We start from the raw sequence: 18,633 nt of genomic DNA, 5'->3' as shown, positions 1-18,633 counted from the left end.
AATGTGATGAATTTAATCTGGTTCCTGACACTTGATAAAATAGTCACTAGATAGTAACTACTGTTTGTATATTGGAATTATTTGTTATTATCGTCATTTTACTTGGACACAGGAGAGAATCTTAAAGCAACACTTCACTATCTTCTAGTAGTCACTGTTATTATTAAGAAGTCTGATGCTAATTTCATTTCCATTACTTGTAAGTTACCTTTTCTCTTTCTCTTTCTCTCTCTCTCTCTCGCTGCCCTCTCCCTGTCTCTCATTTTCTCTCCCTCTCTCTTCTCTCCATCATCAATATTTTAAAAATTCATAATGGCATGTTTTTATTTAGCACTTTTAATCTGGACATTTCTTCTCTCCACTTTTGGAAATTTTCGTTCTACTTCTTTGATAATTTCTTCCCTCCATTTTCTCTGCTCTGTTTCTGGAACTTCTTAAAACTGCCAATTTTCTTTTATTTCCATTATTCATGGTCTGATTTATTTTTGGTATTGAGTTCATGCTAATATCTGCAGCTGTCAGTGTAATTACCATTGTCATCTTAGTGTGATGGTTCTAGAGCTTGAAATTTCTATATTTAAAAACATTATACTTCATAATTAAAACTAAAAACTTAAGTTGGAAGTGTAGGCTAGCAGCCTACATATCAATCTTTTGACTTTGCTCTGGAGTAATTTTTAAATTACACTATTCAAAGGAATACATTTTGCTCTGTTCTCTTCTCTGTAAAGAGTAATAGCAGAGGAATTTAAAAATGAAAGAACACAACAAAGGCCTTGAGGATGAAATGTGTTTCATCCATCTCTGAATTTTATCTTCTTTTCATCACCTGGGCTATAGGATGGACCTAAAAAATTGGAGTTCTCGTTTATCAGCATGTAACATAGCTAGCAGTCCTGACTGTATCTAAACCCATCTGAGCTAGTTAAGACCTTTGTAGATCTTCAGCATTCTTGTTTTGGAAAGCCCCACTCAGGGTCTTATTAAAACTTTTAAAATGCACTCATATCACGAATAATGTTGTCCCAGGCACTGTTCTAAGAACTTGGCATACATTAGTGAACAATACTAAGACCCTTACCTTGTAAAATCTTTATCCTATATAATTTATATCCAACTAAGGAAGAGTCAGGGTGAACTGAGTTGAGTATAATTAAATGGTTAGCATGTTATGTTAGGTAGACACGTTAATATGTCAGGGGTTAGTCTAGACTGAACTGAGGGAACAAACAGTCCCCCAGATCTCCGTAGCTTAGCATAATAAAAGTTTATTTCTGGCTCACGACATGTTCATTGTAGTTTAGAGGGGCTCTGCTCCATAGATGTAGTCACTGGGAACCCAGACTTCAGAAGGCATCACTGTCTTCTAGCTGCACCAATGAGTACATACGACCTCTTCAGTCTCCACAACTGGGAAGGAGTAAGATAGAGAGTCATTCATTGACTTTTAAATGTTTCATACTAGAAGTGACAAAGGCCATTTCCAGTCACACCCAATGGCCAGAACCAGCCACAGGCCCCGCCTAATGGCAAAGAGATCGGAAAATGTGGGAAAGCCCAGGAATATTCATGGGTAGTAAATATCTCCAAAATAAAGCTTATTTTAATACTTATTTGTTTCATTCTGAAGTTTTCCTTTGACATTTTAAGGTCAATAAATGTTTTCAAGTCTCAAATATTTGCATGAAGAATTCATAGGCCCTAAGCATTGTTCCTACAATTACAATAGTTTGCATTATATTTACTGAAAGGTTATTACATGAAGGCATTGTTTTAGGTGTTTTATATGAGTATGTAAATATGTTGCTCATTTACTCTTCACAACAATGCTATGATGTAGGTACTGTTCCTACCCTCATTCCACAGCTGAGGAAATAGAGGCACAAAAAGGGTAAGTCACCTGCCCAAGTCACACAACTAGTGAATGACTATGCCTGAACTTGTGCCACCTAGTCACACTGCCTTTCGGATGTGAAGGATAAACAGCCTGTGGGACATGCAGCCATTTATCTTTTCTGCCTGTACCAACACTTATGGTCACAATAATGAAAGAGGAAAGAAAACAAAAAGGAAAAGCAAAACTGCTGTCCAGTGTGAGACCAGCAGTGAGCAGTTCTCATTTTCCTTTGGGTGTGTTTCTAGGCAGAACAGTACATAAAGAGACAGGAGAAATAGGAGATGGCTTTCTTCCTTGTCAAGTTTGAGATTACAATACCCACTACAGCCTGCATGCTGGAAAAAATGGGATAAAGCAGCTACCTAACCAGTACTATCCTAATGGAATTTATTTTGCCTTCAAATGAGCATCTAATGTGATTAAAGAACGGAAGTTATTAAACAAACAAGGTTTACTAAGGCATTTATTTCCATTTTTGTGTGTGAAACAAATGTAAATGTAGCCAATTCGCTCAAGATGTTGCCTTACCCGAAACCTTGCAATTAGAGCTTGCAGAACATTCATGACTCAGCACATCTATTCACAGTGCATGCTGTTTATTTCTGGTTTTGTATTCAATGTGTCACCAAAAACTGCAAGCAAGACTCAGCAGCATGCAAGCCTGCACTAACATGCACATGCTCAGTAAACTTACACTAAGCATCTACACTAGACCAAGAGCACATACTGTGCAATCCCATTCATAGAGTTCTATTTATTTATTTTTTTTTTTTTTGAGACGGAGTCTCGCTCTGTCGCCCGGGCTGGAGTGCAGTGGCCGGATCTCAGCTCACTGCAAGCTCCGCCTCCCGGGTTCCCGCCATTCTCCTGCCTCAGCCTCCTTAGTAGCTGGGACTACAGGCGCCCGCCACCTCGCCCGGCTAATTTTTTTTTATTTTTTAGTAGAGACGGGGTTTCACCGTGTTAGCCAGGATGGTCTCGATCTCCTGACCTCGTGATCCGCCCGTCTCGGCCTCCCAAAGTGCTGGGATTACAGGCTTGAGCCACCGCGCCCGGCCCTCATAGAGTTCAATAACAGGCACCAACCAAGAATTTCATATCTTGCCAAACTAAACTTTATAAGCAGATGGGAAATAAAATATTTTCCAGACAAACAAGTGCTAAGGTAAGGTAAGGCAAGTGATCGTTACCACTATACCAGCTCAAGAGATTGTTAAGGGAGTTCTAAACATGAAAACAAAAGAGTAACACCTGCTACCACAAAAACACATAAGTATGCAGCCTGCAGACCCTAGAAAGCAACCACACAATAGAAACTACAAAGCAACCAGCTAACAACTTCACAATAGGATCAAACCCCACATATCAATATTAACCTTGAAATATGTAAATGGCATAATTGCTCCCACTTGAAAGGCACAGAATGGCAAGTTGGATAAAAACAAACAAGACCTATCCATCTGCTATCTTCAAGAGACTCATCTCGCACATAATGACACCCATAGGCTCAAAGTAAAAGGTTGGAGAAAAATCTACCATGTAAACAGAAAACAAAAAAGAGTAGGGGTTGCTATTCTTATATCAGATAAAGCAGACTTTAAACCAACAACAGTTTAAAAAAAAAAAAAGGACAAAAGGGTATTATGTAATGGTAAAATGTTCAATTCAACAAGAAGACTTAACTAAATATGTATGCACCCACATTAGATTAGCCAGATTCATGAAACAAGTGTTTCTAGGTCTATGAAAAGACTTAGACAGCCACACAATAATAGTGGGGGACTTCAGCACTTCACTGACAGCATTAGACAGATCATCAAGGCAGAAAATTAACAAAGAAATTCTGTACTTAAATTCAACACTTGACCTATTGGATCTAATGGATATCTACAGAATACTCCACCCATCAATCACAGAATATACATTATTTTCATCTGCACATGGAGCATACCACAAGATTGACCACATGCTTGGACATAAAGCAAGTTTTAATAAATTTAAAAAAATCAAAATCATATCAATCGTGCTGGACCACAGTGAAATAAAAACAGAAATCATACCAAGAAAATGTCTCAAAACCACATAATTACATGGAAATTAAACAACTTGCTCCCAAATGACTTTTGGGCAAACAAAATCAAGGCAGAAATTTTTAAAAATCTTTGAAATAAATGAAAACAGGGACACAACATACCAAAATCTCTGGCATGCAGCAAAAGCAGTGGTAAGAGGACAGTTTGTAGCACTAAATGCCCACCTCAAAAAGTTAGAAAGATCCCAAATTAACAATCTAATATCACACCTAGAGGAACTAGAAAAATAAGAACAAATTAACCTGAAAGTTAGAAGAAGAAAAGAAATAACGAAAATCAGAGCTGAACTGAACAAAGTTGAGACCCAAAAAATTATACTAAGAATCAACAAAACCAAGAGTTTGCTTTTTGTAAGGATAAACAAGATTGATAGACACTAGCTACATAAAAAAAAGGAAAGATTCAGATAAGCACAATCAGAAACAGCAAAGGTAACATTACAGTTTGTTCCCCAGAAACATAAAAGATCCCCAGAAACTATTATGAACATCTCTACACACACAAACTAGAAAATCTAGAGGAAATGGGTGAATTCCTGGAAACATGCAATCTCCCAAGATTTAATCAGGAAGAAATTGAAACACAGAAAAGACCAATATTTAGTTCTGAAACCAAATCAGTAATTTAAAAAAACCTATCAAACAAAATAACCCAGACCAAATGGATACACAGCCAAATTCTACCAGACATACAAAGAAGAGCTAGTACCAATACAACTGAAATTATTTCAAAAATTGAGGAGGAGCTCCTCCCTAACTCATTCAATGAAGCCAGCCATCATCCTGATATCAAAACTGGGCAAAGACACAAAAACAACAACAAAAAACTGCAGGTCTATATCCCTGATGAACGTAGACACAAAAATCCTCAACAAAACACTAGCAAACCAAATTCAACAGCATATCAAAAAGTTAGTTAATTCACTATGAACAAGTAGGCTTCATTCCTAGGATACAAGTTTGGCTCAACATATGCAAATCAATAGATGTGACATAAACAGAATTAAAAACAAAAGGCATATGTGTTAGTTCATTTTCATACTGCTGTAAAGAACTACCTGAGACTGGGTAATTTATAAAGAAAAACGGTTTAATTGACTCAGTTCTGCATGGCTGGGGAGGCCTCAGGAAACTTACAATCATGGCAGAAGGCTATGGGGAAGCAAGGCACATCTTTCCAAGGTGAAGCAGGAGACAGAGAGTGAGCAAGGGAAGAAGTGCCACACTTTACACCATCATATCTTGTGAGAATTCACTCACTATCATGAGAACAGCATGAGGGAAACCCGCCCCCATAATCCAATCACTTCCCAGCACGCCCCTCCTTGTACATGTGGGGATTACAGTTCAAGATAATATGAGTGGGGACACAGAGCCAAACCACATCACCATATGATCATCTCAATAGACACGGAAAAAGTTTTTGATAAAATCAAGTATCCCTTCATGATAAAAACTAGGCATTGAACGAACATACCTCAAAATAATAAGAACCATCTACAGCAAACACACAACTAACTGGAAGCATTCCTCTTGAGAACTGGAATAAGACAAGGATGCCCACTCTCACTACTCTTATTCAACATAATTCTGGAAGTCTAGCCAGGCAATCAGGCAAGAGAAAGAAATAAAAGGCATCCACATAGGAAAAGAGGAAGTCAAATTATTTCTCTTCACTGATGGCATGATTCCATACTTAAGAAACTCTAACGACTCCACCAGAAAGCTACTAGAACTGATAATTTTAGCAAACTTCCAGGATACAAAGTCACTGTACAAAAATCAATAGCATTTCTATACACAATAATATTCAAGCTGAGAGTCAGATCAAGAATGCAATCCCATTTACAATAGCCTCAAAAACATAAAATACCTAGGAATACACCTAACCGAGGAGGTGAAAGATCTCTACAAGGAAAACTACAAAACACTGCTAAAGAAATTATGGATGACACCAACAAATAGGAAAATCATTCCATGCTTGTGGATTAGAAGAATCAATATCATTAAAATGGCCATACTGCTGAAAGCAATCTACAAATCTAATGCTATCCCTATCAAGTTACCAACATCATTTTTGGTAAAAATGAAAAATCTCACCAAAGACAATTTTGGAGAATTGGAAAAAAAAAAAAAAAAAACTGTGCTAAAATTCATATGGAACCAAAAAAGAGCTCAAATAGCCAAAGCAATTCCAAGCAAAAAGAACAAAGCTGGGGGCATCACATTACCCTACTTCAAACTATACTATAAAACTACAGTAACCAAAGCAGCATGGTGCTGGTACAAAAACAGATACATAGACCAATGGAACAGAATAGAGAATCCAGAAATAAAGCCACACACCTACAGCCATCTGATCTTTTGACAAAGTTGCAAAAATAAGCAATGGAGAAAGGGCTCCCTATTCAACAAATGGTGCTAGGATAGCTCTCTAGCCATATGCAAAAGAATAAACTGGACCCCTACCTTTCACTATATAAAAACTTAACTCAAAACAGATTGAAGATTTAAATGTAAGACCTCAAACTGTAAGAATTCTAAAAGAAAACCTAGGAAACACCATTCTGGAAATGGGCCTTGGGAAATAATTTATGACTAAGCCCTCAAAAGCAATTGCAACAAAAACAAAAATTGACAAGTGGGACCTAATTAACTAAAGAGCTTCTGCACAACAAAAGAAACTATCAACAGAGTAAATGGACAACTTATAGAATGGGAGAAAATATTCACAAACTATGCATCAGACAAAGGTCTAATATCCAGAATCTGTAAGGAACTTAAACAATTGAACAAGCAGAAAGCAAGTAACCCCACCTTAAACTGGACCAAAGATCTGAGCAGACACTTCTCAAAAAAAGACATACCAATGACCAAAAACATATGAGAAAATGCTGATCATCACTAATCATTAGAGAAATGCAAATCTAAATTACAACGAGATACCATCTCACACCAGTCAGGATAGCTATTATTCAAAAGTCAAATAACAACAGATGCTGGAAAGACTATGGAGAAAAAGGAATGCTTTTACACTGTTGGTGGGAATGTAAATTAGTTCAGCCACTGTGGAAAGTTGTTTGCAGATTTCTTGAAGCACTAAAAATAGAATTACCATTTGACCCAGCAATCCCGTTACTGAGGATATATCCAAAAACAAAAAATCATTTTACCAAAAAGACACACCTATGTGACAGAGGCAATATTTTTGGAGATAAAATCTGAGAAGTTTTCAAAATTAAGGTATAAATTTTCAGATAAAAGGATCATGCAACACCCAAAGCGAGAATAAAACAAATTATTAATTCATTATAGTGAAATGAGCGATCAAAAACAATGAGAAAACCTTAAAGACATCCAAAAAGAAAACAGATTATCTCAAGTGGAACTGCAATTTGGCTGACAGCACTTATTATCAGCAATAAATAAATGCCAAAAGACAATTTAATATCTTCAAAGTGCTGAAGGGAAATAACTGCCAGTGTTGAATCCTATACTAACCAAATTCTTAGTCAAGAGTGAGAATAAAATAAAATGTACCAGTTGGGGTTGAACCAGATTAGGAGAACCATTAGGAGATGGGAGAGAGAGAGAGAGAGAGATTTGTCAGAAATAATTGATTTATGCAACTGTGAGGGCTGGGAAGATCACAAATAGGCTGGAATTTCATGGACAGGTGCTGAAGCTTATTGTCCACAGATGGCAATCAGGAAATCAAGATCCAGGGAGAAGGGAGAGCCATTGCAGACCCATAACTGTTTGGAGTCTCCCACACAGGGAACGGCTAGGCCTTCCAAATGATGTCTTCACAGAAGTACCTAAATTAGTTTACTTGAATAGTTGAGAGAAGGTGTGTATACTAGAAAATTGCTACTATCTCTCTTCCATCCTCCAGCTCTTGGAGGAGAATATTCCTTGTGGCCCACCATAACTGGAAACATTCTGTAAAGGAGATTCTGGAGATTGTAGTTCAGTCTAGCCAAGTTGCCTCCCATTGGCAATCCAACCACAAGGCGGTTGGCAAGAGAGCGTGGGTGACACAGCTTGTGGGCCAGAGCAGGGAGAGAAGGGTGGAGAATGTATTTAGTGCACAAAGGACATAACAGCATTTATGTCTGATAGAAAGGACTTTAAGATCAAAGCATTATCAGTAGTGAAAAGGAGCATTACTAATGATAAAAGGAATAGTTCACCAAGAAGATATAACAATACTGGACCTATACAAATCTAACAAAATAAGCTTTGATATTTAAAGAAAACATCACAGGAGTTATAAGAAAACATCCACAAATACACTATCATAGTAGGAGGTTATAACAAAAATCTCCCAGAAAGTGATGGATCCAAATGACAAGAATTTTCTGTCTATAGGAAATATAAACAACCCAGTAAGCTTCATATAGTGAACATATTTAGAATTCTCCTCCCAATAATTAAGAACACGCAGTATAACTGAAAACCATTCAAATGTCCTTCAGCTGGTGAATGGATAAACAAACTGAGTACCATTCAGCAATAAAAAGTAAATGAATTGTTGATACATGCAACAACATGAATGAATCTCAAATGCATTATGCCGAGTGAAAGAAGCCAGACTCAAAGGGTCACATGTTATATGATTCCATTTATATAATATCTGAAGGAGGTAAAAATTAAAGAAATAGAAAACAGATCATTGGTTTCCAGAAGGGTAGGGAAGGGGTTGACTACAAAAGAACAGTCCAAGGGAATCTGTGGGGGGGCATTGAAAATGTTCTGCCAGCCCAGACAACATGGCAAAACCCTGCTTCTACTAAAAATACAAAACAAAACAAAAAAATTAGCCACTTGTGGTAGCATGCACCTGTAGTCCCAGCCACTCTGGAGGCTGAGGTGAGAGAATCACCTGAGTCCCGGAAGTCAGGGCCACAGTGAGCTAAGATCATACCACTACACTCCAGCCTGGGTGACAGGTGTGAGACCCTGTTTCAAAAAAAAAAAAAAAAAAAGGAAGAAAGAAAAATAATGTCCTATGTCTTGATTGTGGTGGTGGGGTGGTAGTTACATGACTCTGTGCATCTGCAAAAACTCACAGGACTGTACACCAAAAAACAGTGAATTTTTCTGCATACAAACATGTTTTTAAATTAAATGTTAAAAAGTCTTTTCAAGCTCAATAAAATAACTACAAAATTGACCCAGAACATGATCACAAAGAATGTCTTAAGAACTATCAAATGTCAACACCTCAAACCCCAAATTTTCTAACTATGGCACAATAAAACTCCCAATCAGTTATAAAAATTTAGTTCCCAAATCTTCTACTTTTGGAAACCAAAAAAATACTTTGAAATAATTCAAGGCCAGGCACTGTGGCTCATGCCTGTAATCTTAGCACTTTGAGAGGCCAAAGTGGGCAGATCACCTGAGGTCAGGAGCTTGAGACCAGCCTGGTCAACATGGTGAAATCCCATCTCTACTAAAAATACAAAAAATTAGCTGGGTGTGGTGGTGGGCGCCTGTAATCCCAGCTACTCAAGAGGCTGAAGTAGGAGAATCGCTTGAACCTGGGAGGCGGAGGTTGCAGTGAGCAGAAATTGCAGCATTGCACTCCAGCCTGGGCAACAGAGTGAAACTCTGTCTAAAAAAAATATTAAAAATGAAAAAAATAATTCAAGAAGAAATCACAATAGAAATCATCAAATATTTAGAACTGAATAATAACAAAAGTATCAAATATAAAAATGTGTTGAGCATAGCTAAAGCAGCACTTGGAGTAAACAGTATAGTCTTAGATGAGTATATGAAATACAGAAATTTTAAAAATAATAAGCCAAGTGTTTTGCTTAAGAAGCTAGAAAAAGGACACAAAAATGTTTTTAAAAATAGAAAGAAGAAAATAATACAAATAAGAATAAAATTAGCCATAATTGCAAACAAAGGCATATAAAGAGGACTGTTAATAAAATGACAGTAGAATTGTGGCTGAGAGCCAAATAGAAAAACTATGAAAAAATACAGAATCCAATCAGGTGGAAAAGAGATAAATTGAAGCCAGTCAAGTGGAGAAGGAAACTAGGCGTATTCCAGCTAGGAGTATAGAATTTCATTTCCCCAAATCAGGTGATAAAAACTGGAAAGCGATTACTATTAAAATTGCTGCCCAGGGAACATGTGAGGCACTTGTTTATAAACTAGATCTCACTGAAGGGCTTTGGCTGAACCTGTCCATGCCTGCTTGGTCCCAGGCATAGGCAGAGTCCAATTCTTAAAGAGGGTTTAGTGTGTGCCCATCTCTGCTTGGGTAGAAATTGGCTTAATACAGAAGTTCTCAGGAACCCCAAAAGCATTTATTTCCATGAGGTTTAGTTCTCAATATTTAATGCATTAGAGTTAAAAACTTTATTCATTTAAAAATAAAAATAATAAAACCAATACAACATCATTTGCAAACAATGCAAAAATGAGAACAATCAAAATATCCACAAGTAGGGAAATCCATTAGTGAACTGTAGTTTATTTATATAGTAGAATACTATACAGCCTATTTTAAACTAAATCTATAAATATCAACATGGATAAATCTCAGGGAAAAAACATTTTGAGTGAAAAAGACACGTGGCCAAAAAAGTGGAATATACAATATCATGTATGCAAATTTTTAAGTCAGAAAAAATTAATTGGTAGAAGCAGATCTCCAAATGCCAGGTTGCCTTTGAATTTATTCCAGCAGGCAGTAAGAGATCACTGTTGAGTGAATGAGTCATAAAAAGAGTTTGAGCAGGAAACCCACGTAACTTGACCTTTGCTATAAGGAGATCAGTCCTGCAGGGTTCTTAGCCTGGGAGCCACATAGAGAATTCAGGGGGTTGTGTCCTTACATGGGGAAAATATACATCTTTATTTATAGAAAATGTAATGTTTCCTTCAATTATGAACACAGGTAATGAAGCACAATATTAGCAAGACCTTGACATTGTCCCCAATAGAAATCACACATATTTTCATGTCACATTATAGTTGTGATGGATGTCTTTAAATATTCTTTATGTTCATCACACTTTAAAATGAGAGTGGAAGTTAGACCTGCTTCTGGATTTCATTATGTGATGAGTTAATAAAGAAGCACATATATATATGTTAAACCACAAATTTGATTTTTGATATGGTTTGGCTGTGTCTCCACCCAAATCTCATCTTGAATTATAGTTCCCATAATCCCCATGTGTCATGGGAGGGACCCAGTGGGAAGTAATTGAATCACAGGGGTGGGTTTTTCCCATGCTGTTCTTATGATAGTGAACAAATCTCATGAGATCTAATGGTTTTATAAAGGGGAGTTCCCCTGCACATGTTCTCTTGCCTGCTGCCATATAAGACGTGATTTTGCTCCTCATTCACCTTCAGTCATGATTGTGAGGCCTTCCCAGCCATGTGGAATTATGAGTCCATTAAATCCCTTTTTTTAAATAAGTTACCCAGTCTTGGGTATGTCTTTATTAGCAGAATGAGAACAGACTAATACAATTTTTAAAACATTTTGAAATGCATTTAACATAAATAATTTATTTGTAATTCTGTTTCATTTTATATATTTAATAACATGTTTCTGAGAACATCCATCAGCTTAACCAGACTGCCAAAGGGGTTCATTGCACAAAAGTGGTAAAAACAAAGTAAAATGGCTAAGAATATGAAGAAGCCTGAACAGACCAATAACAAGTAACAAGATTGAATAATAAAAAGTTTTTCATCAAAAAAAGTCCAGGACCTGATGGTTTTACTGCTGAATTCTACCAAACATTTAAAGAACTAATACCAATTATTTTCGAACTGTTTCAAAAAATTAAAGAGGGAATTCTTCCGAACTCATTCTATGAGGCCATCATTACCCTGATATGAAAACCAGAGCGAAACAACAAAAAAAGAAAACTACAGGCCAATGTCTCTGATGAACATAGATGTTAAAATTTTCAAATAAATGCTGGCAAACCAATTCAGCATCACATTTAAAACATTATTCACCATGATCGAGGAGGATTCATCCCAGGGATGCAAAGATGGTTCAACATATATAAATCAATAAGCATGATACATCACACTAACAGAATCAAATATATAAGCCATATGATCATTTCAATGAACACACAAAAAAGCATTTTGTAAAATTTGATATCCCTTCATGATAAAAACTCTCTACAAACTAGATATAGAAGGAATGTGCCTCAACACAACAAAGGCCATATATGACAAACTCACAACTAACATCATACTGAACAGGGAAAAGTTGAAAGCTTTTCTTCTAAGATCTGGAAAAAGACAAGAATGCTCACTTACAACAATTTTATTCAACATAGTACTGAAAGTTCTACAGATCAGTTAGGCAAGAGAAAGAAATAAAGGGCAACCAAATTGGAAAGGAGGAAGTCAAATTATTCCTGTTTGTGGACAACATAATTTTATACATAGAAAACCCTAAAAGCTTCACAAAAAACTGTTGAAACTAATAAACAAATTCAGTAAAGTTGCATGACATAAAATAAACATACAGTCATCGCGATATCCGGCAAAATCAAATCAGTCCGCTTTGCGCAGAAAGGAAGGAAAAGGAGGAAGAGGGCAAAATCCGTCGACAGATCAAAGGTCGGGGATCCGTCCTCATAAATCCATCAAATAAACTCCGGAATAAAACTTTTTTGGAGGAAGGAAGGAAGAGGAAGAGGAAGGAAGAAAGAGAAAGAAAGAAAAAAAAGAAAGAAAGAAAGAGAAGTCTAGGAATAATCTTAAGGAAGTGAAAGTTTTATACACTGAAAACTGAAAAACATTAGTAAAAGAAATTGAAGAGGACACAAATAAATGGAAAGATATCACATGTTCATGGATTTGAAAAGGTAACATTGTTAAAATGTCCATAGTATACAAAACAATCTACAGAGTCAATGCAATCCCTATCAAAATATCAATTATACTCTTCACAGAAATAGAAAAAACAATAATAAAAATATTTGTATGGCTTCTGAAGACTTTGAACAATAGAAACAATTTTAAGCAAAAAGAACAAAGCTGGTGGCATCACACTACCTGACTTCAAAATATACTACAAAGCTATAATAATCAAAACAGCCTGGTACTGGAATTAAAAATAGACACATAGGCCAATGAAACGAAATAGAGAACACAGAAATAAATTCACACACTTACAAATTTATAGCCAACTGATTTTTGACAGAGATGCCAGGAAGACACACAGAGATACTGGAGGGGGGAAAAAAAACAGTCTTTTTAAATAAATGATCCTGGGAAACTGGATATCCACATGCAGAAGAATGAAGCTAAACCCTTTCTCTCACCACATACAAATATCAAATCAAGTGGATTAAAGACTTAAATGTAAGATCTGAAACAAAAAGACTACTAGAGAAAATATATGGGAAATGTTTCATGACATCAGCTGAGCAAGAAATTTTGGATCAGACCTCAAAAGCACAGGCAACAAAAGCAAAAATAGACAAACGGGATCACATCAAATTAAAAAGCTTTTGCACAGCAAAGGAAATAGTCAACAAAGTGAAAAATAATCCACAGAAGGGAGAAAATATTTGCAAACTATGCATTTGACAAGGAGATACTATTTAAAACATGCAAGGAACTCAAACAACTCAGAAAAAAAAAAACAACCCACAAATAATACAATTTTTAAGTGAGCAAAAAACCTGAAGCAATATTTCTCCAAAGAAGACATACAAATGGCCAACACATATATGAAGAAATGCTCAATATCATTAATCATCAGGGAAATGCAAATCAAAACGACAATGAGATATCACTTCACCCAAATTAGAATGGCTACTATAAAAAGGACAAAAAAATAACAAATGCTGTCATGGATGTGAAGAAAGAGGAACTCTTTATATACTGTTGATAGGAACATAAATTAATATAGCCATTATGGAAAGCAGTTTGGAGGCTCCCAAAAAAGTTAAAAATGAAACTAGTATATGATTCAGCATTCCACTGCTAGTTATATATCCAAAGGAAATGAAATAAATATGTCAAAAAATATCCACACTCTCATGTTTATTGCAGCACTATTCATAATAGCCAAGATATGGAATCAACCTAAGTGTCTGTCAACCTAAGTGTCTATCACTATCAATGGATGAATGGATAAAGAAAATGTGGTATGTGTACACTAGGGAATACTACTTAGCCATAAAAAGAAATGAAATCCCGTCATTTGTGACAACATGGATCAACCTGGAGACTATTTTGTAAAATGAAATAAGCCAGGCACAGAAAGACAAATACTGCATAATCTCACGCCTATGTGAAACCTAAAAAAATTGATCTCATAGAAGTAGATAGAATAGTGGTTACCAGAGGCTAAGGAAGATAGGGAGGAGTGGGGCATAGGAAAAGTTTGGTCAACAGATACAAAGTTACAGTCAGATAGAAGGAATAAGTTATAATATTCTATTGCACAGTAGGGTGACTATGGTTAACAACATTATTATGGTATATTTCAAAATAGCTAGAAGGAGGACTTTCAGTGTTATTATCACAAATAAATGATAAATGTTTGAGGTGATGGATTTGCTAAATATGCTGATTTAATTATTACACAATGTGTACATGTATCAAAACATCACACTATATCCCATAAATATGTACAATTATTATGTGTTAATTAAAAACAAACAGGAAAAAAGAATAGGGGAGAAGGTTGGGGTAGATTCCTGGAAGGCTGTTGCAGGAATCTGCAGTCTGATTCCGTGACAAGAGGGCCCAGATAAGGGTATAGTAAAAGGAAAGGACTGAAGTTCTGATACATGAGTGTCTGACTCATTTCCTGCCCAGGCCCAGTATCTAGCACAGTGCCTGGCATATAGAGGCCACCAAGTCAAGTCTGTTAAATGAATAGAAAATGAAACTGGCATGAGAGGCAAGTGTGAAGTGGAATACACTGGGTTGCTCCAGCGAGTGGGCTTATGAGGTTAGGAAGAAGGAAGGACAAAAGGCATAGAGGCTGTTGCATCAAACTCTGGTATGTTCCAGTGAGGTCTGAAGCTAGAGCAGGTGCAAGTGGATGGCAGACTTGCAATGTGCCTACCAAAAATAAAGGGCTCATTTGTCTTCTGAGCCTTTGGATAGCCCATTATCACACAATGCTCTTAGTTTTTAATTTCACTGGATCTTGTTCCAGATTTGCTTTTTCTCCTTTATAGATGGGGCTCTTGAACATATTTGTCAGTCCTCCTGGATGTTTTCCACAAAGTCAAGTTTGGATGAGGCTTTTCTTAACCCAGAACTTCTATTGCAAGGAAGAGTTTGCCCTATATAATACCACCCAGGCAAGACCTGAATCTAGGGCCAGAATCACAAATTTTTTTCAAAAGCAATTGGATTTTATGATGGTTAATTTTACATATCAAGTTGACTAGACTGAGGCAGGGGGTAAGATATTTGGTTAAACATTATTCTGAGTGTGCCTGTGACGTTGTTTCTGTGAGATTAACATTTGAATCAGTAGCTTGAGTAAAGCAGTTTACCCTCCCCAATGTGGGTACACATCATCCAATCCTATGAGGGTTTGAATAGAACAAAAAGGCGGAATAGGCCAGGTACAGTGGCTCATGTCTATAATCCCGGTGCTTTGGGAGACTGAGGCAGGAGGGTTGCTTGAGGCCACAGGTTCAAGGCCAGCCTGGGCAACATAGCAAGACAACATCCCTACCACAAAAAAAAATTTTTTTTAATTAGCTGCGCATGGTGGTAGACACTCGTGTTCCCAGCTACTCAGGAGGCTGAGGGAGGAGGCCAAGAGTTTGAACTCAGGAGTTCAAGGTGAGCTATGATTGTGCCACTGAACTCCAGCCTGGGCAATAGCATGAGACCCTGTTTTTAAAAGTAAATAAATAATTTTTAAAAGATGGAATAAGGGAGAATTCACTGTCTTTGCCTGCTGTCTTCTAGCTAATACATTGGTTATCTCCTACCTTTTGGCTTGGGCTAAAACTGAAATTTACGCCATCAGCTCTCCTGGTTTTCAGGCCTTTGACCTCAAATTACAACTATATCATGGGCTCTCCTGGGTTTCCAGTTTGCTTACTTCAGATCCTGGGGCTTTTCAGTTTCCGCAACCACATAAGCCAATTTCTTATAATAAATCTATTTATATATATACATATATATGGTTCACTTTCTCTGGAGAACTCAGATTTATACAATTCATTTTGGAAATTTTAGTTGGACACAATCTTCTTTGTCTATAACTCTCCATCCACAAAAACATTACAAGACCATAAATTTAGAGCAAAATTGTTTGTTCCTTGTGCTTGTTAGATTTGCTGGACCAACAAGGTGCATCAAGAAAAATGAAGAAAGTAATAAATTTCAGAAGAACTGAAGTCTGGCTAAAATGGGGAGGGGGAGGTCTGCTTGGAGGGGGGCAAAAATGAGGGTTGTGTGGGACACATGCACACATAGGCACACAAACATGCACGCATGCACACACACACACACACACACACACATCTGCTCCACTTCCTCCTCATCTACCCTTCATGACTCTGGCAGTCTAACTTCCATCCCAAAGCTCCACTCTTAGCCCTTTACTCCTGTTCATCTCTACTTTCTCTGCAAACTCCAACTATTCCCTTTGTGTTAATGATATATATGTCTAGCCTTGTGCTTTCACAAATAATGGAATCACAGGCTGTCTGATTCATTTAATGCCTTCATTTCACAGATGAAAAAACTGAGGATCCTAGAGGTCTACAGATATGTCTCAGATAGCACATCTGCTGGTAATTAGCAGAGTTGAGACTAGGAGCCAGATTTCCTAACTACCGGTATAACACTCTCTGATAACTTGGTTGTCCCTCTGGTCCGTAGTTAGCTATGAATTGTCTCCAGTACTACAAGCCTCAACATACAATCAGAGAGATAGCAGTCACTTGTAAAATGTTGAGTCTTAAATAGAAAACTGGAGAAAAGTATTTATCATATAAGGTAGTAAAAGGGTTAATATTCTTAATCTATAAAAGAGCATCCTATTCATTCAACACATATTTACTGAGTGCTCACTAGACAGTTAACAGTGCTAGGCACTGAGAATGCAAAAGTGATGTAAGGAAAGAATGACTTCTGCTTGCACATGGTTTACTGTCTAGCGGACAGAGAAATACTGAGAGAATTCCTGTTACGAAAGCTAGTTGAGAAAGAATAACAAGAGAATTCCTGTTATGAAATGCAGTTGTGCACAGCTTCTCACCCGCTGCATGGTTACATAAGAGTAGCCTCGGACCTGGAACATTTTCTTGCACAGAGATAAAGAGTCCTCATAGCCTGTGCTAGGCATATCTCTGCTTTGTAATAACTTTCCCTGTTCCGGGTTTCATGTGTACTTCTTTGTTCTCAAGCGCATGGGTCAACAGCCGTCAAGTGCACCTCCAGCTTCCTATAGTTCTGGCCCCAGGGGGGATGGGTTGAGGATCTTCACCTGCAGCAACAGAGTGGTGTATGCAGTCCATCTCCCTGCATCAGTTAGAGGGTAAGACCCGCAGCCATGGGGACACACAGTCATCACTGAAGCTAATCTTGTTCCGTCTCTTCTCTATATGAGTAAAGTGTTTTCCATCCAGTGCCTGTGTGAATCATCTTTCTTGGTGACATGGACATCTGCAAACCATACAGTGAGTTAACATCCTGGGACTGCTGCTTTGGTGATAGGCAACAGGGGTCATTTGCTCAAGAATGGCGATAATGAAACTCTAGCTGAAAGAAAGGAATGCCTGATTTAAAAGCACATAGTTGAGGGACTTGACCCAGGTTGGATGTATGATCCAGATTAGAGGATGTCGGGGAAGTATCAGTGAAATGACTGAGGTGAGAATAAAAGTATAAACAGGTGCTAATTAGGAAAATAATGTACAAAGGTCCTATGGCAGGAGTAAACATGATATACTTGAAAAACTGAAAGAAGGCTGGTTTGTCTTCAGAGCATGAAGTAAGAAGTAGTATGGGCTGACAGACTGGAAAGAGAGATAGAGAATATACCTTGCAGGGCCTTCTAGATCACGTTGAGAATTTGATTGTGACTCCACTAAGAAATGGACAGCACAGAAGAGTGTTTTACAGAGAGTTTTGACAGAGAGATCTGGGTTTTAAAGAGACGGGGCCTGGTGGCTTGGGAAAATGGATCAGAAAGGAAGAAAATGGACACAGAGAGATTTGTGAGACTGTTGCCGAGATCCAGAAGAAAGAGCATGGTAGCTTAGACCAGTGGTTCTCACCAGGGAAATTTTACTCCTCTGAGGACACTTGGCAATGTCTTGAGACATTTTTGGTTGTCACACCATGTGTGGGAGGATGTTACTGGCAACTAGTAGGGAAAGGTCAAGGATGCTACTAAATATCCTACAATACACAGGACAGCTCCCTCAACAATCATCTGACCTGAAATATCAATAGTGCTCCAACTGAGAAATCCTGGCTCAGACCATGATGGTGGCCGAGAGAGAGAAGGAAGTACATATTGGAGAGACGATTAAGAGGTTAAAATCAGCAGTAATTAGTGACTGATTGATCGTGCGGAGTGGGGAAAAGACTATCAAAGGCAACGCTCAGGTTCCTGGCTTGCTCACCTGGGTGAGTGGGGAGTGCC

This window comes from Papio anubis, chromosome 2, assembly GCF_008728515.1.
Source record: "Papio anubis isolate 15944 chromosome 2, Panubis1.0, whole genome shotgun sequence".
Classification (NCBI taxonomy): domain Eukaryota; kingdom Metazoa; phylum Chordata; class Mammalia; order Primates; family Cercopithecidae; genus Papio; species Papio anubis.
The sequence above is the reverse complement of the archived record's forward strand: the minus strand, read 5'-3'. Positions refer to the sequence as shown.